General features: G+C 42.4%; 1 pseudogene; it reads right to left on the bottom strand.

Moving 5' to 3' along the window:
• Positions 1 to 1,354: 1,354 nt before the first annotated feature.
• LOC112846666 (piggyBac transposable element-derived protein 3-like) lies at positions 1,355 to 7,898 on the bottom strand (annotated as a pseudogene).
• Between the last annotated feature and the right edge of the window lie 18,104 nt (positions 7,899 to 26,002).

A 26,002-nucleotide genomic window follows, 5' to 3' on the forward strand; every position in this document is an offset into this window, starting at 1 on the left:
CTAAGAGTTTCAATTTATACTCATACTAAAAAAAATGTGCCCCTTATTACACGAACAGTGTCATTTCAACAGATTAATCGCAGATAAGGTTTCTTAGCGCAGACACCTGTCAGGATCTTCATTTTCAGCTAATTAACCCTCTGGGGTCGACGGACGCGCTGGCGCATCAAAATCACATGACCAATTTAAGACGAAACAGCAACAAGATGCAGCAACCCAGAGTCTCCATTTCAACTTGAGTCAAAAGTGCGGACTTTGAACTATATACCAGTTTTTAAATTGTGTCGATAGGCCACGTGAAACCAGAGTTATGATAAAAAAATACATGGAATGTTTTTTTTTTCAACAAAACAGTGGTGTTTACAGCGGGAAGAATCGGTAAAAACTGGGTTTTCTAAGGACAGCGCTAGCAAACACTCTCCGCTTGCGAGTGAAAAAAGAAAAAGAAAAAAAAACACCCCTTCCCTTCCCTATTGGTGTTAAAGTGTACCATGTGAACAAATCAAAAAATGATATGGTAACATGTGGCCTTTGGTTGTTTAGGAAGACGGGGAAGTTTTAGGGGTGACACCGGTGAGAGAAAGCGGGTGAGCGAAAGAAAGAGAGAGAGAGAGTTTTCATATGTGAGATATTAGTGAGATTTAGTGTGTTTGGAGGCTATAGTTAGTGTGTAGTCTAGTCATTGTTTTGTTTTGTGTGTCAGTTATATTTGTCGGATATTTGAGGTTGTGCTGAAAATAATGATACCAAACAAGGCAAGATAAACAGTTTTTAAAGGTGAAATATAGAGGTAAAATCAAACTTAGTCAATAACGGTCAATTATACCCTGGACCCCAGAGGGTTAATGTGTTTCCACGCGCTTGAAAATTATTGATTGTTTGATCATTCTGATAAGGGCTCAAGTTTATTAACCCTCTGAATCTGATCAAAATCACTACCCTTTCAGCTTGTTCGTGGCCAAAAGTGGCCACCTAGAGATTAGGTCTGTAATTTTTATTATTTTTTGTTTTTTTGCCATTTTTTTCTGCATAAAGCTTTTAAGTAACTTCAGTTCTTTCCATAAATATAAAATAATTATTACTTTTTTATTTTTTAACTCTTTAAACACCAGTTTGTTTGTCCACTGCACCAGCTGGATGACAACCTCAAATCTCGCAATTTTATATAATTGCATTGCTACTGAAATTTCTTGTATTATTAATAGTAGAGTCTGGGGCATATAATTGATTCACATCAACATTGATTATAATGCATTGTTATTTTAGTGCAGAGAGAGCAAAAACATAAAAACTCCCTCTCAGACTGTTCGTGGCCAAAAATGGCCACCCCTTGTTTACATTTACAAAATGCTATAAAATTCATATATATTAAAACATTTTTCTACTTAGACCAACTTCATTTTTTAAATGAAAACCAGTCCTAGTCATGAAAACCAAAATATAATTCAAAATTACAAAATTTTACCCTTTGAATACCAGTCAAATTATATGTTACTACTATGCTTTTTGGGGGGAAATAGCAATAAATTTTTTCAGCAGTTGAATGACGAAACCTTTTTTTTTTATTTTGTAAGTCATTGCAGGTCAGTGCCAGTAACAAAAATAATTATTATTAATATTAATATTTTGTATTATTCCTGTGAGTAATGACCCCAATAAAAGAAACTCCCACTTTGTTAGTCATGCCAAAAACGGCCTTTTATTGCTTGTTTGTACAAAATACATCCTCTTTCTGTGTGTGTGTGTGTGTGTGTGTGTGTGTGTGTGTGTGTGTGTGCATGCACTCAGGGAAGGCAGGACACGCAAACCACAGCAGAGTGATCTTTGCAGACACTCTTTCCACAGCTGGAGCAAGTGGTTGCCGTTCTTCTTCTGTTTATACACAGTTCGCACCTTTTCCTCATTTTGTTGATGGGCTGTGGTTCATACTCTGATTCTGATCCTGACTGCTGTATCTCAGCAACAATAGCAGCGGCTGCTTTTGAGCGTGGGGCACAAGGCCGTCTTGCAATTTCTGGAGTCACCAGCATGTGGCCCAGCTCCTCCAGGAACACCCTTCGTTTGTGGGTCTTGGTGGACTCTCACAATCAGGATGCACTGCTTTCCACAGGACAAAGGCATTGTATGCTGAGACGTCCAGAAGATTGTAGAACAGAGCCAGTGGCCAGCGACCGGTTTTCCTCTGACAACTGTAGGTGCCAACAACCTTGTCTAGGTTATCCACTCCACCTTTACACCTATTGTAATCAAGGATTGCTGCTGGCTTCTTCTTTTCCCCATCACTCACTGCTGGTTCCCTATGCTTTGTGCTCAAAAGAAGCACATTCTTCCCTCGCTTGGGCATGTAGGAGACTGCCATGGTTGTTTTGGTGAAGGCAAAGAGAGATGAAAGAATTTTCCTCTGTCTCAGCTGAACAAGCTGGGGAGGGAGCTCTGGTTTGTTTCTCCTGATTGTGCCAACCAGAGCTAGTTTTCTTCTGAGCAGCTCCTCTGCCAAGCTGAACGAGGTAAAGAAGTTGTCACAAGTGACAGTGTGTCCTTGGAGCCCCTCTGTCAGTTGTAGCACAACTCTCATTCCCTGATTAACTTCCCGGGAACTTCCAGGTGATTTTCCTGTGTAAATTTCCATCTTCCAAGCATAGGAGGTTGCCACATCACAGGTCACCCAGATTTTAATGCCATATATTGCAGGCTTGCTGGGCATATACTGTCGAAATCCACATCGACCTTTGAATCCAACCAGCTGCTCATCGACACACACGTCAACTCCTGGATTGAACAGCAGGGGGAGACGAGCAACCCACTTTTCCGACAGGACGCGAAATGCAGCAAGCTTATCGTTCCTGAAACGTCCCGGGCGGGTGAGCTTGTCATCAAAGCGGATGTTAGCACTGATCTGGGCGTAACGGTAGAGGGGCATTGTAGCACGGAATATTGCCCGTCCGGCCTTGTCAGCCCACAAACCACGCGATGCTTCATGCCTTGAGCGGTAGACACCAGCGAGAATCAAAATCCCAATGTACGCTCTCATCTCCACATCATCCACATCCCTCCAATCCTCACACTTTCGCCTCCCATGCGGGTTTGTGTGGGTACACAGCAGCTGAATGATCTCTTCTGTCACAAACAGGTCAAATGCAGATCTCAGGGTGCTAATGCGGGCAACTGCATACAGGGTGGGCCCTGGAGTGATACCAGTGGGTACTGGATTGTAGCGCATGGTCTCCTCAGCAGTGGGAAACCACTCAATATTCCCAGAACGAGACATCCACTTAGCCACCGGCGCCCCGGCGTCTGCCGCTTCTCCTACCGTCTCTGCCATTAGCCGCTCTGCCTCGACTGCTGTCTCTGTATCATTCTCACTTGCTGAAGAAGAGGAATCGGGCACTGGATGGTAATCCTCATCACTGGTAGTGATGCTGTCAGAATTACAAACACTCCCAGTTTGTTGTTGTTTATGCTACAGCTACAGCTTTGAACTTTGCAGAGTGTCCTGTGAGTTCTTTCTCTGGTTGTTTTTGTTGGGAGAGTAGATATTTTGGTGTGCATTTTTTTAATGAAAAGAACAAAGTTAGAGGTGCTTTCATTATGAACATCAAAGTTAAAATTCCCCAGGAAGCTCATAGCTCAATAGCTTGCATCAAGAGACATTCACATGAACTTGGACGTATGGCAACATAATTTATTTTTCTCTCTTGCAAATGCAAAGTTGTGCTGCAATTTCACACTGGCACTTTTTTTTTCATGCACAAACACAAACCTTTGTCTAACATCTTTAAGATCAAACCTGAATCAAAATTGTGTCATTCTTTTGGTCCATTGGAGTGCAGTAAGCCATCAAACACCCCTATAGAAAACTCAGAATATTACATGAAATTGCTTGCTTGGCCAAAAATGGGTAAATGATGTAATTTGGTAAAAAAAAAATTAAAAACTACAATTTTCATGTGTTGAGTTTAGAATGAAAGCAATTTTACCTAAATCGCATGATATAGTACTGTCAGTAACAAGGAATCAAAAAAGGTGGTTATAATGGGTTTCAATTGGCCACAAATGGCCACGATAGAGCCAAGAGGAACCTTTTAGTGTATAGTGAATATTATTGACATTATTAAGGAGCTGGTGTTGAAAATTAAAAAATCTGAAAGAAATACACACCTTTGAGAAGTTTCATTTTATTTGCATTAACAGAACAAAAATGGTTGAAAGACGAAAAGCAAAGTGGCCACAAATGGCCAGGATACGACTCAGAGGGTTGGGATTTATGATTGATTAGTCAGCCCAATTCCAAGTCTATGTGTGTGTGTGTGTGTGTGTGTGTAGGGTGAGAGAGATGAAATATCATGTAAATATTGCCGTTCTTCATCCTACACTTCTCCACAGCTGGTGCTAGCAACAGCAGTCTCCTCCCAGTGTGACAGCTATTACAACTGCTAGTAGTTGTGGCTGGTAGTACGATGACAGTGCAGCAGCAGCCCTGAGAGTTAACATGTTGGTTAATTTGACACATATTGCTGCATTTGTTTTTAGTTTCTTTTTAAAGTTTTTATTATAATGGATTGTATTTATATAGTGCTTTTCGAGACCCTCAAAGCGCTTTACAATTCCACTATTGATTCACTCTCACATTCACACACTGGTGGAGGCAAACTACAGTTTAACAGTTATTATATCTCAGCTTTGCAGCTTGGCCACAGTAAGGTAGAGGATGGCCTGGTAGCGAGATTTGATTGGACAGTGCCAGTAATTAAACACTGTCAGTGTGTGTAGCGCGAGGGCAAAAATCAGGAAAGTGTATCAGCCCACCTGGCAAATGCCCACTATGGCAAATTACTGGTTCAGCCCTGATCATGTCCAAAGAATGGAATCTATGGCGTGAATCCTTCAGCAACTTGACTGCCTGCTTTATACTTATTAGGGACCTCGAGAGAGAGACCTATGGCATCTATATACACTTTGCCCATATGATATGCTTGGAATGTCTAAACCTATCATGAGGGAATAGTGCCTGCAATAAATTCTGGTTTGTTACATTATTTTAAATCTGACTAGAGAAGAGGTTGAAACTCAGCAAGGGTTTATGACGTTTGGAGAGTCATGTGGATGTTTATCATTTGTAAAAACGATTTGAAAACTTACTAAAAACTTATAACTAAAAAACACACTAAAACCTTGCAGGCCACACCAGCCTGGCTGTTTAAACCGATGTTGTCTGCGTTCCATCGCTGATCCCTTCTGACTCACTCAGAATCGTGTTCTGCATGTCACTGTGTTGGAGCTTGGCCCACATTTTTTAGGAGAGCGTTTTTTCATCCCTGACTCTTACTTTTCATTCTAACACAGCTATAGGGTGAAAGGGCAGAGCACATTGTACACCCTTGTTGTCTACCTGAGCATCAAACTGGAAGTCTTATTACTGTGGTGCTGGAATCGTCTTGCAATGGCTGGCATGAACCGAAGTGGCACAACCTTCAACCTCAACTGCTGTCTGGATTTTCAGCAGTACCTGGAATGGTCCCTGCCACTGTTTGTGTTTCCAGCTGGTTCTCTGGAGATCTCTGATCAGCAGCCAGTCTCCCAGTCTGGGAGAGATTGTTTGTTCGAGCTGGATGTAAAAGGGATGCTCTAACCTGCATATGGAGTGAATACATTACAGATGAGAGATTTATACAATAGTGTAGCATTTCATCCTCAGTGTTGTGTGGCTGAAAGAGGATCCCCTGGGAGCCCTATCCCCGTATTTAGTGGATGTCCAAATAAAATTTCAAAAGGATTGAGGTCATGTTTAACTCTCACCCTAGTTCTTATATACATCAATGCTTGGGGTAAGGCTTTTAGCCAGCCCAGTCCTGTTTCTCCACAACATTTGGTTTGTTTACCCTTTATAGAAGACTTCTCTCTCTTCACTGCCCCAGCACTGGCTGGATGGTAAGCACAAAGATGTTTGTTCTAAGTAATCACTTACCTGTTTAAAAGCTGTGCGAACAAAAGCTGCTCTATCATCGCTGCCCATCTTACCTGGAATTCCCCACCTTGGGATGATTTCTTGCAGTAAAGCTTTGGCTATTGCACCTGCATCTTGTTTACTAGAAGTAAAAACTTCAGCCTGTTTTGGGAACATGTCAACAATCACTAAGCACTAATTTTTTTACCTTCATATGATATAAGTTCAATGAAGTCCATTTGTAGATTATCAAAAGGTTTATCTAGGCACGGATCCAGAGTTGTCACCTGAGCCATAAGAGAGCTTTACTGTTACGCATGCCCCTGCTGTTTTCCACATACATTTCTTCTCTGTGGTACCTTTGCTCTCAGTAGACTGTAAATCTCTGTAAAGAGACTAAGTTTATATGGTTTTTATGTTAATGCTGTGGTCTGGTTTCACATTCTGTTTAACTGCTGATTGTGCCCTCTATAGTTGCATAGAGAAACTGAAATTTTGAGTTAGTATGAACTTCCCTTTTAAAAAATAGCTGCAGTTTATGGGAGTAAATATATCTCAGGTGGTAGAGGGGGTCACCTACTAACTGGAAGTCTGCATGCCAAATACCCTTGCTTTCCGATGCATCCATCAAGTGTGAATGTGTATGTATGAATGTTAGTTAGATGGCACTAAAAACATAGAAAAGTGCTTGTGTGAATGGGTGTGACTGGGTAAGTGTACGAGTTGTATAAAGCGCTTTGAGTGCTCAGATAGAGTAGAAAAGTGCTCAAGCTGAATATTGAGATGATGATGAGCCTAATGTTTAGATGACATGTTCTGTGGCTGCTGTATATCCTTGACTTTCATTGGTGTCTGGGTTGTGTGATGCCAAACTATCCACAACGAACCTCCAGATTAGAGTCACCCAGCAGTGTGTTCTGTAGGTCAGGTCTGGGTGAATACATTTTAGAAACGGCCAATATACAATTGCGTGGTTGACCATCTTTTACGTCTACGGGGAGAAAAAAAGGTGGGTTTTTTTACATAGTATATTGTGGCGTGGGTGTGGTCTCTGGCTGGCTGCAGAGGAGGGGTGGCGCAGCGAGCTCCTGGGGCGGCGCAGAGGCGGGGTGAACAGGTGTGCTGGGATGTGAATGTGATTGTGACTCTTTATATGTTCACAGTGACAGTCGGAGAAGGAGGAGAGTGGACGTGACAGCGGAGCGAGAGTGTCTGTGTCCCATTGCAAACCACAGTAAAAAGAATGTTCAAATAAAGAAGTGCTGTCACAACGTCAGTGTCTTGTACGTGTGTAAAGGGTCCAGCTTCACACTGGTGCCAAAACCCTGGCACAATGTCCCATCCCCAGCCCAATCCACCTGCTCCCCTGGTGGCCCAGCTGCCCGCCCAACCGCTGCAAATGCTGGGCCAAATGATGATGGACATGGCGGCGATGGAGGCTCGGCAGGCTGCGACGCAGGACCAGCAGTTGGCGTTGGAGCAGCAGACCGCGGATCTGGAGCAGCTGCTGGGGAATGCGGTCGCGCCGGCGCCCCCCTCCACTATCAGTGACATTGCACCGGATGAGGGAGGGGGAGGACCCGCTGGTGTTTACTGAGGCTTTCCAGGCCACGGGCTGCACGCAGACCCTGGTCCACCAAAGTTTGGTTTGCCCCGGGGCGTTGTGGGAGGCCGACTGGATGGAGGTTAAATGTGTGCATGGGGACATTCACCGATAATAATAAATAATAATACATTTTATTTAAAAATAGCGCCTTTCAAAGCACCCAAGGACACTGTACAATGAATAAAAACACAAAAACTGGAAATATACACAATAATAAGAGTAACAGATAAAAGTTAAAAGGATGCAGAGGTTTAGACATAAGCAATTTTAAACAGATGAGTTTTGAGAGTGGACTTAAAAAGAGGGAATGAACTAATATTTCTGAGGTCAGGGGGTGAGGAATTCCAAAGTCGAGGGCAGAGCAACTAAAAGCCCTGCCCCCATTGTAATCAGATGAGCGGAAGGAACAGAGAGAGAAAGAGAAGATGAAGATCTGAGGCACCGGGATGGGAGGTTCATCTGTACTAAATCAGAGAGGTATGGAGGAGAGAGAGAATGAATAGCCTTAAATATATAAAGGATTATTTTAAAATGGATGTGAAATTTAACCGGGAGCCAGTGAAGCTGCTTCAGGATTGGGGAGATGTGATGGGTAGAAGAAGTCCTAGTAATAATACGGGCAGCAGAGTTCTGGACATGTTGGAGCTTGTTAATAGATTTTTGTGTGAGACCAAATATTAATGAATTACAGTAATCAATCCGAGAGATGACAAGATTATGGACGAGAATGGCAGTGGCATGAGGAGTGAGGAAAGGGCGGATGCGATTAATGTTACAGAGTTGAAAATGTGCTGCACGTGTGACATTATTGATATGTGAATTAAAGGATAATGTGCTATCGAGAATGGCACCCAAGCTTTTCACAGAGGGAGAGATAGGAACCAACGAATTATTGATAGTGAGAGAAAAATCGTTAATTCTGGATAGTGATAGTTTAGTGCCGACCAGGAGAAGTTCTGATTTATTGCTGTTGAGTTTAAGCAAGTTGGAGGAGAACCCTGGTTCAGCTAAGCAGAGGGTGAGGGAGGGTGGAGGAAGAGTAGAATCGGGTTTGGTAGAGAGGTAAAGCTGGGTGTCATTGGCATAGCAGTGGAACTGAATGTTATATTAGGGACCAAATCTAGGTGTATTTTATGAATTTTGTCAGTGAAGAATAGCATTAGAGAGTCGCAGAAGTTAGATGAATAGAGATGAGCGGGCAGAGAATCAGGTGGCCTGTTAAAGGAGTTGAATAATGAGAATAGGGTCTTGGTGGAGTTCTCACTTGAACAGACAATGGTAGAATAATAGGCAGATTTGGTTTGACTGATACATTCCTGATAAAACAGAACATGGTTATTAAACATATCCTTATGAATAGTAAGGCCAGTTTTCTTATAAAGACTTTCAAGCCGTCGACCTTTAGCTTTCAATAGTCGGAGTTCAGGTGTGTACCAGGGTGCAGAGCAAGAAAAGAGTACAGTTCTGTTTTTTTGTGGAGCAAGAGAATTCAAAATACTACTAAGGCTATGATTATAATAAAATACTAGATTATCTTGAATAGCCAAATTGTTAGGAGACAAGCAGCTAGAGAGAGCAGAAGAAAGGATATCAAGATTTATATTCTTGATATTCCGGAAAGAAATAATACGAGGATTGTTAATTATAGAGAAAGCCATGTGAACATTAAAGGAGAGAAGTAGATGATCCGAGATTAGCAGCTCGTCAGCTGTGCAGTTGGAGGGGGTAAGTCCAGAACAACAGACTTGGTCCAAAGTATGGCCCTTAGTGTGGGTAGGGAAGTTTATGTACTGTTTAAGGCTGAAGCTATCAAAGCAGGATAAAAGGTCCTTGGTAAGAGGATGATCACAGTTATCCACATGGACGTTGAAGTCACCCAGCAATATTATATTAGGGGAAACAGTAGCTAGGTTGGTCAGCAGATCAGCAAAGTCACTTATAAAAACAGAATTAAATTTTGGGGGGTGGTAAATGACAGCTATGACAGTTGGAGTGGGTCCTGAAAGTTGACAAACAACAGATTCAAAGGAGCTGTAGGTAGGGACTGACAGTGGCGAGATTTTCCAGTTCTTGCGATAAATTACTGCGAGGCCACCACCACGACCGGACTCGCAAGGTTGGCAGGTGTAAACAAACCCCGGGGGGGTGGAGTCGTTGAGTTGCGAAAAATCATTGGGCTGTTGCCATGTCTCAGTCAAGCAGAAAAAGTCAAACTTACGGTCTGTTAGGAGATCCTGGATGAGATGTCCTTTGTTCGTAAGCGAACGGATATTAAGCAGGCCGATGTTGACGGACGTACTGTCAGACTGGATGAGAGTGTTGGCCGACCTAGGCAGGTTAGCCAAAACATTGTGGTCAACGGACCTGCCAGGGTTCCGTTGAGAGCGACCAGAGGTGGACCAGAAGGACTGAATTAGCTTGGAATTATCCTGATGGAAATACCGACGGGAGCCCCGATGGACGTACTTTCGGCGAGGGAGGAAGGCAATGTCCGTGTGGAGATGAAGAGCTGCCAGCGGTGGGGCAGCCAGGGAGAAGCGGAGCCGGAGGAGCTCATCAGCTGTATACTGATGGAGCCCAGTGCCCAGTCGGTAGATCGATGACATAAAGATCCAGACCCACACAGACAGTGCATAGATCCTGAGAGGCCACATCACGGACAAGAACAGCCACACAGAGACACCGGTGGGCCGCAGAGACAGGAACAGGACAGGAATCCGAGCGACAGAGATAGCGGTGAGTAGCGGCAGCAAGTCGCGCCAGCGTTCACTCAACCGGAAGTTGAGTGAACGATATCTCGTGGTGTCGTGGTGTTAAAATTTAAGGGCAAGAAGCATAGAGTGAAGGCAGTGGTTTGCCCGCGCCTGTCACATCCCCTGATTTTGGGCACAGATTGGCTGGGGTTCCATAGTTTATTGGGGCAGTATGCGGGGATGCGATCGCGGCCAGTAGATGCGTGTAATGTCTGTGCGGCGTTCAGTGGTGACGCAGGGTCGTCCGACGCCGACTCGGGTTGGGAGGAGGCAGCAGGGTCTTCCACAGAGGACCCGCCACCTCCGGTAGCGTGCCCCACTCGAGCAGTCTCGGGATGACACCCTACGCTCAGCCTATGACCAAGTGATGGAAATTGATGATCAGTGGGTGCACCCTGCGGCCGCGCGGACTTACCCGCACTTTCAATTGAGGCTATACCGAGTGAGCCGTGACACTCGCACTAACGAAATTCGTACCCAGCTACAGATGTCCCAGCCGCAAAAGATTTTCCCTCATCTTCGTCGGCGCGGTGCGAACCTACAGAACCTGCGGCCGCTGCGTCGGGTCTCGCAGTCAGCCACGAACATGCTGACCTCCACCAGGTTTGGATTGGTGAACACTAGATCGCTGAGTAATAAAACTTTTATTTCAAGGGATTTATTTATGACCCAAGGACTGGATTTCCTCTGTATAACTGAGACATGGTTGAGGGCCGGTGAGTCCAGCGTTTTCACAGATCTCTTACCTGATGACTGCTGCTTTTTAAACTCTCCTCGAATATCAGGCAGAGGAGGAGGACTAGCGGTTGTTTTTAAGAAGCAGTATAAATGTAAACCACTGCCCTTATCAACATCACCTAGTAGCTTTGAACTGAGTATGTTTGAGCTGGGTCGCTCTCACACAGTGCTCTGTGCTGTGGTTTACAGACCCCCAAAATACAATAAGGACTTCTTAAATGACTTTTCTGATCTGTTGGCTGAAATTATGCCAAAATATGATCATGTCCTTATTATTGGGGACTTCGATATTCACGTGTGCTGCCCTGACAAGCCAATGGCAAAGGACTTTTGAAATCTTATTGACTCTTTTGATCTTGTGCAACCTGTGTCTGTGCCTACACAAAAATATGGGCACACGTTGGATCTTGTTTTAACTCACAATTTACCTGTCTCTAACTTAGAGGTTTGTGATATTGTATGGTCGGATCATAAGCCTGTCTTGTTTGAGGTTTTCCTTCCTTGTACTAAAGTTAATCTTCCTCCTGCTGTTGCTAGGTGCTGTCGCATTTTTAACCCTTCCTCTGCTGGACAGTTCTCTATTGTTTTTAATCAGAACTGCAGCCTTCCTGATTTCATATGTAATGATACAGAAGAGCTGAGTACGTGGTTTTACTCTGTCTGCCAAACTGTTTTAGATTCAGTGGCCCCCTTTAAGCTTAGGCAAGTTAAAGCCAAATCTGAACCCTGGCTGAATGAAGACACCAGTGCTGGCAGAAGAAAGTGTAGGAGAGCTGAACGTAAATGGAAGAAGGATCAACTTCAGGTGGCATACCAAATATTACAAGATTACTGGAATTCCTACCAGAAGACTGTAAAAGATGCTAAGAGGAAACATTTTGCTGCGATTATTCAGGCAAATTGTCGTAAGCCTCATGTCTTATTTAAGACTATTGACATGGTCCTTCATGCTCCACAGACTGTTGGTGTTGAGTCCTCTCAGGAAATTTGTGAAAACTTCCTACACTTTTTTATTGATAAAGTGCTATCTGTCAAAGCGCAGATTTCCCAGTCCGTTCTCGACCCTTCTACCCCTGTCCCTAGCTCTGCTGTCTTTGACAGGTTTGAGCCAGTTTCTTTGCTCTGCCTGCAGGAGTTGGTTGCTCACATGAAGCCCTCAGGTTCCCCTTATGATGCTCTCCCTCCTCGCTTTTTCAAAGAGGTTTTTCTCACTATAGCATCAGTTGTACAATCCATTGTAAATAGTAGTCTGTCCTCTGGTGTTGTACCTGTGAATCTTAAACATGCAGTGATTCAGCCTTTACTCAAGAAACCTGCTCTTGATCCTGATATTATTGCAAATTACAGGCCTATTTCCAAACTGCCTTTTATCTCAAAGATTCTTGAAAAGGTAGTTTACAAGCAATTAATGTCCTTTTTAGAAGAACATGGTATTTTAGAAGTTTTCCAATCTGGTTTTAAAGCTTTACATAGTACCGAATCTGCCCTTTTAAGAGTTTTTAATGATGTGTTTTTAGCAACTGACTCAGGTGACTGCGTTATTATCGTGCTGTTAGATTTAACTGCTGCTTTTGATACAGTGGATCATAATATTTTAATTTCCCGTTTAGAGCAGTTGGTGGGTGTTAGGAGTACCGCACTGCAGTGGTTCAGATCCTATTTGGCAGAGCGAACTTTCTCTGTGAAACTCGGGGAGTTTGTATCCTCTGTTGCTTCTCTTCAATGTGGGGTCCCACAGGGTTCAGTTTTAGGCCCGCTTCTTTTCTCCCTATATCTCCTACCCCTTGGGTCTATTTTCAGGAAACATGGGATTTCTTTCCACTGTTATGCCGATGACTCCCAGATTTATTTCCCACTTAAAAAGATAAATGGCTTCTCAGTAGACCCTCTGCTCAGATGCCTTGATGAAATAAGGGCCTGGATGGCTTTGAACTTTTTACATTTTAATGAGCAGAAAACAGAAGTGATGGTTTTTGGTGGCACTTCTGAGACCACTATTATAGATCTTGGTTCGCTGGCACAGTATGTTAAACCAGTCATCACTAATCTGGGAGTTAAAATGGAGGCAAATCTTAAACTTGAAAGCCAGGTCAGTGCTGTTGTAAGATCTAGCTTTTTTCATTTGAGGCAATTAGCCAAAATAAAGCCCATCTTATCGAAACAGCTTTTTGAGACAGTAATCCATGCCTTTGTTACTTCTAGGCTGGATTATTGTAATGCACTTTATTGTGGGGTTAGTGATGCGTCCATTAGGCGCCTGCAGGTTGTGCAAAATGCTGCAGCACGTCTTTTAACTGGAACAAAAAAGTCTGAGCACATTACCCCAATTTTAATTTTACTCCACTGTAAACCTGTACATTTTAGGATTGTTTTTTAAAATTCTCTTATTTGTTTTTAAATCTCTTAATGGCCTGGCCCCCCCCTACCTCTCGGAGCTACTACAACCATATACACCTGCCCGTTCCCTTAGGTCCGCCAATCAGCAGCTCCTTAAGGTACCGAAAACTAAGTATAAATTTAAAGGTGATCGTGCTTTTGCTGTAGTTGCTCCAAAGTTGTGGAATGATCTGCCCATGCATGTTAGGCAGGCCTCTTCTCTTTCTGAATTTAAAAGTCTTCTTAAAACATATTTATTCGCTGAAGCCTTTGGCACTGATTAGAGGGGTTGACTCAATTTGTTTTAACATGTTTTAATTTATTTTAGTTATTTAGTAATTTATTTTATCTTATTTTAATTTTCTTATGCTATTAGCATGTACAGCACTTTGTGAACTCTGGTTTTATGTTAAAGTGCTTTATAAATAAAGGTGGTATGGTATGGTACCGCAAAGCCGCCGGGAAATGATTTCAGGCGGCTCATTCGAACCCCATGGCTGGACACATGGGATGCGAAAAAACTCTGGAGCGGATAATGGCCCGATTCTATTGGCCCGGCATCTGGGCCGACGTGCACCGCCAGTGCTCGTCGTGTCCAGAGTGTCAGCTGGTTAGCTGTGCCTGTTACCCCTCATGGAGGTCCCGTTTGACCATATCGGTATGGACCTCATTGGGCCATTTAACTGGAGTGCACGCGGCTATCGCTTTGCATTAGTCCTGGTGGATTATGCGGCACGATACCAGGAAGCAGTGCCACTGCGCACCATTTCCACGAAAAGTGTGGCGCAGGCAGTGTTTCAGGTCATCTCCCAGGTCAGTATTCCAAAAGAAATAAATGGTAAATGGTAAATGGACTGATTCTTATATAGCGCTTTTCTACTCTCCCGGAGGCAATCCCTGATTTTTCTCTGTTACACAGGGCCGTGGATCTGGTGACGTGACCAAGGCTTGGTGTGTTTTGGCAAAGGATTTGGTAACTGTTGCTTTGTTAAAGAGGGGGCAGTATTTGTATAATATTTGTCAGTGATCTTTCTAATTTGATGTTGTATAGAGTACTCAAAGCGCTCTATACAACATGCCTCATTCACCCATTCACACCCACTCATATAAGCACTTCTAAAATCAAGTGCAACTAATAAACATTCACACTCTGATGAATGCATCGGAGGGCAATTTGGGTTTAGTATCTTGCCCAAGGATATTTGGCATGCAGACTAGGGGAGCCAGGAATCGAACCACCAACCTTCCGATCAGTAGCTGATCTGCTCTACGACCTGAGCCAGAGCCAGAGCCACCCCACCCATCCAAATACTAACCGAACAGGGCACATCTTTCATGTCTCGCACACTGAGGGAGCTGTACGGGTTATTGGGCATTAAGGCTATTCGGACCAGCGTCTACAACCCTCAAACTGACGGGTTGGTGGAGTGGCTGAATAAAACCTTGAAGTCCATGATGCGTAAGTTCATTCACGAGGATGAACGCAATTGGGATTGCTGGTTAGACCCTCTGTTGTTCGCAGTGCAGGAGGTACCCCAGGCCTCCACGGGATTTTCTCCCTTTGAACTGTTGTACGGCAGAAAGCCGCGGGGGGTGCTCGACCTGATTAAGGAAAACTGGGAGGAAGGGGCTGGTTTCAGTCATTATGCAAATGTACTGTTTATAAGGTTTGGGGAAACCTGCAGTCAGCTGAGACTGAAGAAGTCACTTGGATGAGTGACGAAACGTTTCTCCCACAAAACGCTACGTCCAGATGAACAGATTCAACTTTTGGAGATTTACTTTCCTGGATGATTGAGAATGCATCAAGACGAAGGTCCGAGTTCTGCGAAAAGTGAAGTTCAGTACGTGCTGGACTTGAGAGCAAAGCTGCACACACTGGGGAGACTCTCACGGGAGAATTTGCTCCAGGCCCAGCAGCGTCAGCAACGCCTGTACAACAGAGGGGCGAAACTCAGGCAATTTTCACCGGGAGACAAAGTGCTTGTGTTACTTCCTTCTTCCAGCTCAAAATTACTCGCTAAGTGGCAAGGGCCCTTTGTGGTCACATGGCGAGTGGGGGACGTTGATTGTGAAGTAGTATGGTTGGACAGGCGCAGAGCCACACAGATTTACCACCTCAACCTCCTTAAAGCCTGGAGGGAGGCGGAGACTGCTTGTCTGGTGAGCCTGGTAAGGGAGAGAGATGAGTTGGGGCCGGAGGTGCCAAAATCCAACATCACCGCCTCCCTCCATTGTGGTGACCATCTCACACAGGCCCAGAGGGCGGATGTTGCTGCATTGCAACAGCGCTTTGCTGACGTGTTCTCTCCCCTACCCGGCCGTACTTCTCTCATAGAGAACCATTTTGAGATGCAGCCTGGCATGACGGTGCGTTCACGGCCCTACAGGCTTGCGGAACATAAAAGACAAATTGTTCACCGGGAATTGAAGGAAGTTGGGGGTAATAGAAGAGCGCTTGGTGTAGCCCCATTGTTCTTGTGGTGAAGAAGGATGGGTCTATACCAGGGGTCGGCAACCCGCGGCTCCGGAGCCGCATGCGGCTCTTTAGTCCTTATAGTGCGGCTCCGCGTGGTTTGGGAAAATAAATTAGAAGTATTTCGCTGAAGTGTATTTTATTTATGTTAGTTCTTTTAAACTTGTAGCTCTAAATTGGAAGATTATTGTGATATTGAAATATAAATATAAAATTATATTCTATTATTTTTTCCTCGCTCAATATAAGCGTCACACTCGCGGAAGCCGGTGTACCCGCCGAAACACCATGCATTTATCGAGACTTTCAACCCCAGGTAGGCCAATTATGGATCTTCGGATCCACATTATGTCAGCAGCTCCACCGTGAACTATGTTAAAGACAAACACCGCTCACGCCTCACAGACGACAGATGACAGCTTACAGTCCTGCGTAAACTGACTTCGCACAGCCCCGATTAGCAAACGCTGTGAGCAGAGGTTCAGGAGCAGAAGTCCCATTGTAAACACATCACGGCAGACCCGACGATGTTTGCATGAACGCGCTTTTCAGCATCTCTTTATTGACCACTTTTCACACACGGTTGCTGTACGCATACAGCCGGCTGTAGCTTCGCAGCTCACAGCCCGACATACACCACCACCACCACCAACAGCAGAGAGAGCACAGACCTTAAGGCGGCGAGGCGAGATTGCGGGTGCCGCTCAGGTGCGTCCGCCTCCCCTGCAGCGGCCCTGCAGACCACGCCCCCGCCGCACGCATTAACCAGGTAAAATACATATTTAGGTAGAATTTTGCAAATATCTATTTTTAATTTTTCAGCAGCATAGTGCTTTTTTACCAATTATTTTTTAAAAGTCAGGTCAAGGCTCCAACAGCCCAAAGGCGATATAAGGGAGGCGGCTCACAACAGTTTTTGTTTGCTGGATCATTTTAGTTCAGCTGGGTGTCTTTGCTTTTGTTATATTTCTTTAAGAGTTCAAAATGTGTTGATTACATAAATAAAATGTAATTTTCTCTGTAGCACTTCATGGATTTCATAAGCAGCACACCTTACCTCGTTCACACAAAGGTAAAAAACAATATATACAGTGTTATCTTCATTTTAGATGTCAAAGTATTTGCGGCTCCCAGTGTTTTCTTTTGCGTGGAAACCGGGTCCAAGTGGCTCTTTGGGTGTAAAAGGTTGCAGACCCCTGGTCTATACGGTTCTGTGTCGACTATCGCAGAGTGAATGAGGTGTCATGTTTTGATGCTTATCCCATGCCTCGGGTAGACGAGTTCCTGGACCGGTTGGGCACTGCTCGCTTTTTCACGACACTGGATTTGACCAAGGGCTACTGGCAGATTCCCTTGTCTCCATAGTCCAAGGAAAAAATGGCTTTCTCCACTCCATACAAGTTGTACCAATTTGTTATGCTTCCATTCGGCTTGTTCAGAGCCCCTGCCACCTTTCAGCGTGTCATGGACCGGGTGCTGCGGCTGCACGCTGTCTATGCTGCCGCCTATCTGGATGACGTCATCATCTACAGTGACACATGGGCGGAGCATGTGCGGCATGTGGCTGCGGTGCTGGAGTCTCTGAGGCAGGCAGGGCTCACGGCAAACCCAAAGAAGTGTGCGGTTGGACGGAGGGAGGTACAGTATTTGGGGTACCACTTGGGGGGCGGGCAGGTGCGTCCTCAAGTGGAGAAGATGGCAGCGATTGCATCCTGCCCGCGCCCCAAGACGAAAAAGGAGGTGAGACGGTTTCTGGGGCTGGCCGGCTACTACCAGCGGTGCGTGCCAGGATTCGCAGTCCTCACCTGCCCAGATCACCCGGTGGTATCTGGCACTGCAGCCTTTTAAGTTCAAGTTGACCCACAGGCTGGGCGCGCAGATGGTTGTGGCCGATTTCCTCTCCTGCTCGCGGAGGGGAGGAGTAGGTTAGGCCGGATGGGCCCCGGCCTCAGTCGGGCGGTGGGTATGTCTGACATGGGTGTGGTCTCTGGCCGGCTGCAGAGGAGGGAGTACTCCAACATCCATTGGAGTATGAATGTGTGTGAAGGGTAGTTAGTAAGCACATAAGAGCATATAAGACAGTGCTTGTGTGAATGGGTGGATGTGATACCAGCAAGCAGCAATTAAGTAAGTACTTATTAGAAAGATGCTGGTCTACACTCCTGCAACAAAACATGTATCAACCCTGTCTGGGTGAATTATTAATAAGGATATGGTAATCCTAAAGTAGGTGCAGTCTGTAGTGACAGTTTTAAGTCAGTCAAAGTTTTGTCTGCGTCATCAGTCCACTGTAGTCTGTCATGTGCAGTCAGTCCCCTCCTATGTTGACAGTGGAGCCTCTCATGCAGCATACTCTGGTATCCACTGGCAGCAATGTGACATCATGCCAAGAAAATGTAAGTGATTTTGGAATGGAGTGAAATGCTCCAATCCTTGTTGGAGGGGGACTTACCATCTGAGATGATCATGTGTCCCCAGGGCTCGCAAAATCGCTAGCCCGACGTCCCGGGGCTAGCGATTTTTCCAGTTGGGCCACCAAAATCTATTTCAGCCCTGCCCGTCGGGCTATCATAGGAAGGGAAAATATATGTCAATGCTTTTGCATTCTTTCGCAAATGTAGCTGAGTAATTATGTCATTGGCATCGATGAGCCACTGCCAATATGTGACATATTGAAATCGCGTTTGAATTTGTGCTTGTTTTTTGCTTTCACTTTCACTTTGCGATCGCGCGAACTGCACTGAAAAAAATGCAATAGGGTGGTTGTTGAATTTGCATAGAATTACTTCATATATCCAGCATGACTAATTTAAATTTCACATCTAAACATATTTTTGTCTTTTAATTTTCACATATTCTTTAAGAATATTCATTCTTTTAGGGTGTTGAAAAGAAACAAGTTAGTCGTGTTTTATCCTCAAGCTCCGCCCCCTGGAAAGGAAAAATCGGCTGCACTGTCCGCCATTTTTGTCTCTCGCTTTGGAAAATCTACTACCATCTGGAGTTTTACACTTGAAGGTAAATAAGATTTTAAAGCTGACACACCAGTGAGAAAGAGTGTAGCCCCTTTATATATGTGGACTTTTACTGGGGTGTTGTTATTTTACAGGTATGTGGGCTGTTTATCGAAAACCATGAAAGGCCAATGTTAGGCTCCAGTTAGCTAATGGTAACCGAAATTATGCGATAAGCAAATTAGTAATTAACATATATAATGTGAGTTAATATTGTTTGTATATTCTTTCAGTCTAAATTAACAGACTATTACAAACTTGCATCGGTGTCTGTAGTAAGTGGTGGTACCTGCAGTGTCTTAACCATTAAACAAGCTAATGTAGGGCCGAGATGTGACTAGTTTGTTGAAACATGTCTGCTGCCAATGTGACTGCGCACACATGGTAACATTACCAGCACATAGCCACAGCCGCTATAAACATGCTAAAAGGTCAATCTAGCTTCTGTAGTCAGCAGCTGGAAGACTCAACACAGACCCAAGATTCAGTGTAACGGTTATCTAAATGTTGTGTGTCCTGTTTGTAAGCACAGAGAAAGAAATTAAATAAAATGACGACCTTTGCTTCAAGCTAATGTAAGCGTAATGCTATAGCATAAAGCTAATGCAATGATGAGGTTGTTAAATTAGTAAAAATACAGTAAATATATCCAACATGAATAATTTATATTTTTGGTCTAAACATAATTAAGTCTCACGCCTTTCACTTGTTTTAGAAGGATGTTCAGTCTTTTAAAACCAGTCATATCAAAATAACAGAAAATAGTTATGTTTTCTGTTGAAACTCCACCCCCCAAGGTGTGTTCTGCGAGGGAAAATTCACTGTGGCGGTCCGCCATTTTTGTCTTCGCTTCGTTTACCTTTGGTGCTGAGCTTTACTTTGTCGAGGTAAACTGAAAACTACATGTTTAAGAGGAAACGAAGAGAACATCCATTAGATAGGGAAGTTTTTCTCATGAATTGCCGTTGAGCAACATAATGGAAAAACAAGTCATTCCTTAAGTTAACTAACGATAATGCTAGCTTAAGCTGCGGGACAATATTATGTGCATTAGCTTTTTTTCAGTGTGTGCCCAGTCACATTCGCTTGTTTTTTCTCAGTGAATACAGACTAACAAACTTGTGTCCATTTAGTTAACTGGTTGTACCTAAAATGTTTTATTTAAACAGTTAAACAAGCTAGTTTGCCATGGGGTGGGCTCTGTGTGTGTGTTCGGGGGGGGGCATGACACCTGTGCAGTACTCATTAGGAGAGGAAGTGCATGACGTGGGGCTTTATTTCATGTTCTGGGGCAGTGAATGTAATGTACTGATAACATGTTAAAGACAAACTAAAACCCAACAAATTATTTTAACTGATTTATAGAGAGACTGAGAGGAGGGCTTAAAGAGATAAGAAAAAAATGACAATATAAATATGTTAAATTTATTTTTTCTGTATCGATATATGGTGCTTATCCCTGCTGAAGGGCAGACTGGTGTTGCTTCAGAACAATTCTCTAGCGTTGTTACGTAGCGGTGTTACAGTTAAGGTTTTAATAACATTATTTTATTTACTAGTGAAGATTTGCATATGTTATCTCACATTCTGTAAGGTAAATTTTCTGGAAAGGTCAAATTAACTAATTTAACTAAGTATTAATGAAAGACCTTGATGTGTATATGACAATAATAGATGTAGTTTCTGGGTCATTTTCAGAACTGCAAAATGGCCAGAAGGAGGCAACTGCTGTGGTTGCAAACAGGCTTTGGGTGGTATGGAAGTAAGGGCAACTATGGAACTGCTCAGCAACATGAGACCCATAGCTAATAAATAGTAATATGACAAAAATAACAACTTTGTGTGGATGTAACCTTGTGAGATCTGAGATTTTGACAGCATTTTTATGTGACAACTTCTCTTTTTAGATAAATGCAGAGTTTAAGCGCATTACCACCATGCCACTGCAGTCCAGATTACTCTCGCAGATAGATGTGCTATCTGACAAACTAATAAAGGTCTTCAAAAGGCGAGGAGGACAAATAGGAAGAAGACTTCAGAACATTCTGGAGCCCACGGCCCAGGTAAGAAAAAAAATAATTTGTGTATACACTTTAGGGAAAATAATAATTTTAACAAAATGCTGCTTGTCACTCTATGCCAGGAGTATGTTGAAAATCACCTGGGATTTTCACAATTTACCATGGGTGCGGGTTTTTTTTTCTTTTACCTGCATTAGAACTATGTGTGGAGTTCATAGTTGAACACCTCTCTATGCTCTGACAGTATTCTGCTTCTTTGCATGGAGATTTCACTTCAGAAATGCATTACCTTTTTAAGCATTCTGAGGACTCAAATCACATGCTGTAATGAATCCATTTTTGTTCACCTAATGTGTTAATGTTAACATTTTTTGGAATAGTGACACAGATTAAAATAAGATTGGTATAATGTTCTTTGACCAGTGTTCTGTTTAATTAAATTTTGGAATTCTGCATTTTCTGGGCCACAGATGAAGCCATTATCCAACGATCTAATAAGGAAACAACCATGGGAATTTACATCATAAAGTCAAGAGATGCCAATGGCAGCCCTGAGGACATCGGGATAGTCCTTGAAGGCCAGGGAGTCTGGCAGGATTTGGATAACTATACCCTAGCAGCTGCAATGCTGTTTGGACTAATGTACACTTTGAACCTCACCTACCCACTGGAAAAGTATACCTTCGAGGTATTATAGAAACTGGTTATGGAGCTCAAAAGGAACAGCCTTTCAAAGAAGGCCCAGGTTTTCAGGACCAGACTGTACGATTGAACAGTTTTCCAGTTATGATGTGGGAACAACATGTTTACCTCTTCGAATATGTACCATCCTTTCTTTTAAGCCAGCAAAGGTAAAGTTGCAGTGCATAGTGAAACTTATTTTTCTGGCACTTTTCAACTTGGGGCCTTTATTACTGCAGTGTTCAGTGTTCACTTTTCAAGCCATGGCTCTTTTGAAAAAAAATTCAAACTTTGAATGTCCATTTTTCTCAATGGAAATGGTGCCTTGCACCAATTTCACCAGTTTGCAATTTTTTTTCCCAAGGTGCACCACTACAAACAGATTGCATGGTCTAGTATTAGTGATTGTGATGTTTAGTGATAGAAGCAAGCCAATACTAATCAGTTTAGGTCTCTTGGTTTTGTGCCTGTGGGTTATAATGTTATTTTAAGTCTCTTCTTTGTGTCATTTTAATAATTACACCCCTGTTGCCATATTACCTTATGGCTCTTACATTTAAAAAACTATTTTTTACATAAGCGTGATGTCATAAGGCCCCACAATGTTAAATTCAGGTTACAGCAGATAACTTTGAGGAATGTTGTGGAATGTTTTTCAAGAGATGCATTGTACAAATATGACTCATGTATATTTTGGAAGCCTGAATTGAAAGTCCATTGTTACAACTGTGTAGTATTTTCAAAAATACAGGTCATTGTTCAAAAATGTTTTGCTTATTTCTTTGATTGAAGAGAAAGTGTACAGTACATACAGTAAGATCAGCCTTAATTTAGTTTTATTTATTGAACACTCAATTATATATTAGATTATATATTATATATTAGAAATTTGTCATAAAATAAATAAGCTTACCATAAAATAATCTTGTCAATATAACACATAGTAGTCCAATACAATTAACACAAAAAGTTCATGTCTGATAAACAAGTGGTTTCTATAAATATTTGACCGGAATGAAAAACATAACAACAACATAAAAAAGTCATGTTCATGTTACCAGAAAAATGTGTGCAGGTATAACATGAAAAACTCAGGTTAACCAAACATAACTTAATTTCGTGCAACCGATTACAATAATTTTTTTATGTTTATCCCACTGATTATTTTTTTCAGTGTGTGTGTAGAGAGCGGCAGCACTGATTGGTGAGTGACGATTAATTGCGCACCAATTCCTCTGACATCGTCTTATCACTCATTAGCTTACTATTCAAACGTGCCAAGTGAAATCTCCCACAGCAAGCTTAAACATGTGAGAGGTTGATTGCGCAGAGAATCGCTGACCGTTATGTAAGTATGTGTGTAAAAGCAGCAGGATTTACGCAGGTATTTTAGTTCTGCTGAGCCAAATAAGACAGGTCAGGGTGAAGAAGGGGCAGCCAAATAAAAGCCGACCACAAAACGGAAAAGTTATGACAAATCAGACTATGAGGCAAAAAGAAAGCTCAGCTTTTTTGGTTTCATGGACAAAAGAATTTCTGTGGCTGGAATATGACGAGCTAAATAACATGATGTTCTGCCAGGTGTGTTGTGAGTTTCATTTCATTTGAGTCGCCAAGCGCCTTTGTAACTGGGACCAGTAATTTTAAGAAAGACCCCATCAGAACCCATGAGAAATGCAAGAAATGCATTATTGCTCAGTCTGCAATATCTTTCCCAGAACAAACAGCAATTGCAAAAAACATACTAAAAATAAACCAAGCACAAGCAGAAGTCCTGAAAAATCTTTCAAAAGCGTACTATGTTGCAAAGAGTGAACTACCATTGTCAAAATTTAGCAGTTTTGCAAACTTCAAAAAGCAAATGTCCTCGATCTTGGTTCCACTTACCCCTTACCCTTGACTTCAGTGGAAATTTCAGATTCAGGATCTGACACAGACTGATTCATGTTCTACACAGTTCTTACAAGTTCATAGAAATTTCTGTTCAATTAGAACCAAGTATTTGAGTTGATGACTGTGATTTTTATACAGTTGTTGTGATTTGTATTTTAACAACTTTCTGATTAATTTTTGTTTCCGTTACAATATTATACTTTAATGTATAATATTGTAAAGGAAACAAAACATTAAAAAATTGCTCTCTTTTTTATTCGGGCTACTTAAATTTATTTTGGGCTACCAAAAGCTGAAGAGGGCCTGCCCGAAGGGCTACCAGAGATTTTGAAATTTTGCGAGCCTTGGTCCCAATGGGCAACTTTCTTTGAAGCCATTGTAATTTGGAGAGGCTTACCCTGCACTGTAAAATGTAATTCTAGATGTTTGTTATTTCAACATATTATTCTATATCAGTTTGACGATAGATGACTGAAGTTGTTGTTATAACATAGAATTACAAGTTAAAAACGTCCCAATTACACCAAAAAAAGCTAACTTGAAAACTCATGTCCAGCTAAATCAGCAACTTATGTGAACTTGACAATGTGGGTAAGTTGAGCACAGCAGGATTCAAAACTGCCTCACGTGACTGCTACCGAGGTGCATCATGGGGAATTGGCGGTTAACGACATGCTCACTTTACTTGGACGTTTTCTAATCGTCTTCTTTGGAATATGCTTTCAAGGTGAGTAACATTGGTTATAACTATAAGGAAAGAGAGCTACAAAAGTTGGAACATGTTTTGAATCTATGGCATGATGTGTGTTTTTCTCTTTTACCGAAGTGTTTGCTTTAGCTAATGTAGCTTTAGCGGACAAGGTCCAGCTTGTATGTCATGACCAAACTTGAGCTAATAAACTGACATATGGCCTTTTTTATGGGTTTAATGTGGCGCTGACCAAATCACAAGTATTGTGCCGCTAGCTTTAAGGTTGTGCACTCAACCACTGTTGCAATATTAGCAAGCTAACTCAGCTAATTAATAAAGCTTATTTCATATTGTCTCTGTACTTGTAAATTTCTTTCAAGTTCACAGGCTGTTGTATTTTGGTGGAAGTTCATTTTGGCAATATTTCCAATAACTGGCTGGGTTCAAAAAGAACTTTTTGGCAGGACTCGGATGCTTGTTGTCATCTGTTTACCCCTATGTAATCACTTAAGTTGTTATTAACTGCTGCATGCTAAGCTGCAAGAGTGCACTGAGGACTGAGACAAAATATGGTCTACAAACCAGCATTATATTAGTTTTTATCAGATAGTCCTCCAGTGTGTTTAGTTTTTGCTTTAATTCTATTGTGCAGTTATTTGTTACCCTGAAATGCTTTATGCTTAACAACAGCTCACTATTTTGACTTATTTTTGAACTCTTGTGATCAGTATGACTAGATTGTGTGAGTTTCCATACTAAACGAGCTGTAGTGATAAAATAATTGGCATCAGAGACACTGATTTTGGCATGGTATACTGCAGAAGTTTTTTTTTTTTTTGCATAATTTACCTTTTAATTAAACTGCATTCTCTGTATTGTAACAAAACTAACATTGTTTATATGTCAGAAAATTAGCAAACATGAATAAATGGCGAAAACAATATAATTATAACATATATTTTTATTTTACTTATTTTAGGTCTGTGAAGCCAAACTTGATGCTGGGGATTTATTTTTGTCAGTGGAGTCAAATGGTAAGTTACAATTTGTGCATTTTGTCATACTGGAAACACCACAGATTATATTGTAACTTCCCAGATAGCAAGACGACATTGAATCTATGTTGATTTTTCATCCGAACCGTCGTATATGGTCGGGGTTGAAATGCCAATGTTGTAACAACATTGAAATACTGTGGTAAACCGACGGTCTTACTATAGAGACGTTGTAACGATGTTGATTCACCGTTGTTTTTTTGTCATTGATATTTGATCTATTTATAGTCGACCAGGTGACAACAACAACGTCGAGAAAACGTCTATTTATAGTTGACGATCATTCGGCTCCGGTCACCATCAAAAACCATCGATTTGTAGTTGAGCATTAAATTGCACTGCAACTGATCGGGTATAAAGTACCAGAGAAAGTAGATTTATTGTTCATTTGTTATCAATGACTTGGTCTAGTTCACCAGCTTTAAAAAATCGTGTCTACGTGCAATTTATGTATAGTTGACCGGGAAATTAAAGCAGCGATCACTTGGACTATTCCGCAGCACCCCTCTCACATTGGTACATCCCCCCAGGTATTCATTGTCTTCTACAGTAGAGCGGGACATTTGATTTACTCTCAGCGGAATTGACCGGAGAAGGCATCAGTTCATGCACTGCGCTGGCCTGCACCACGATTAGTATAAGGTAAGAATGAATGATTTTTTTTCCTACTCGTTATTTCCATGTTTACATTTGAATAACAGTAAAAAACTCGTTAATGTTGTACATTAACGAGTTTTTTTTTACTGTTATTTAC

Source organism: Oreochromis niloticus, linkage group LG4 (genome assembly GCF_001858045.2).
Source record: "Oreochromis niloticus isolate F11D_XX linkage group LG4, O_niloticus_UMD_NMBU, whole genome shotgun sequence".
NCBI lineage: Eukaryota > Metazoa > Chordata > Actinopteri > Cichliformes > Cichlidae > Oreochromis > Oreochromis niloticus.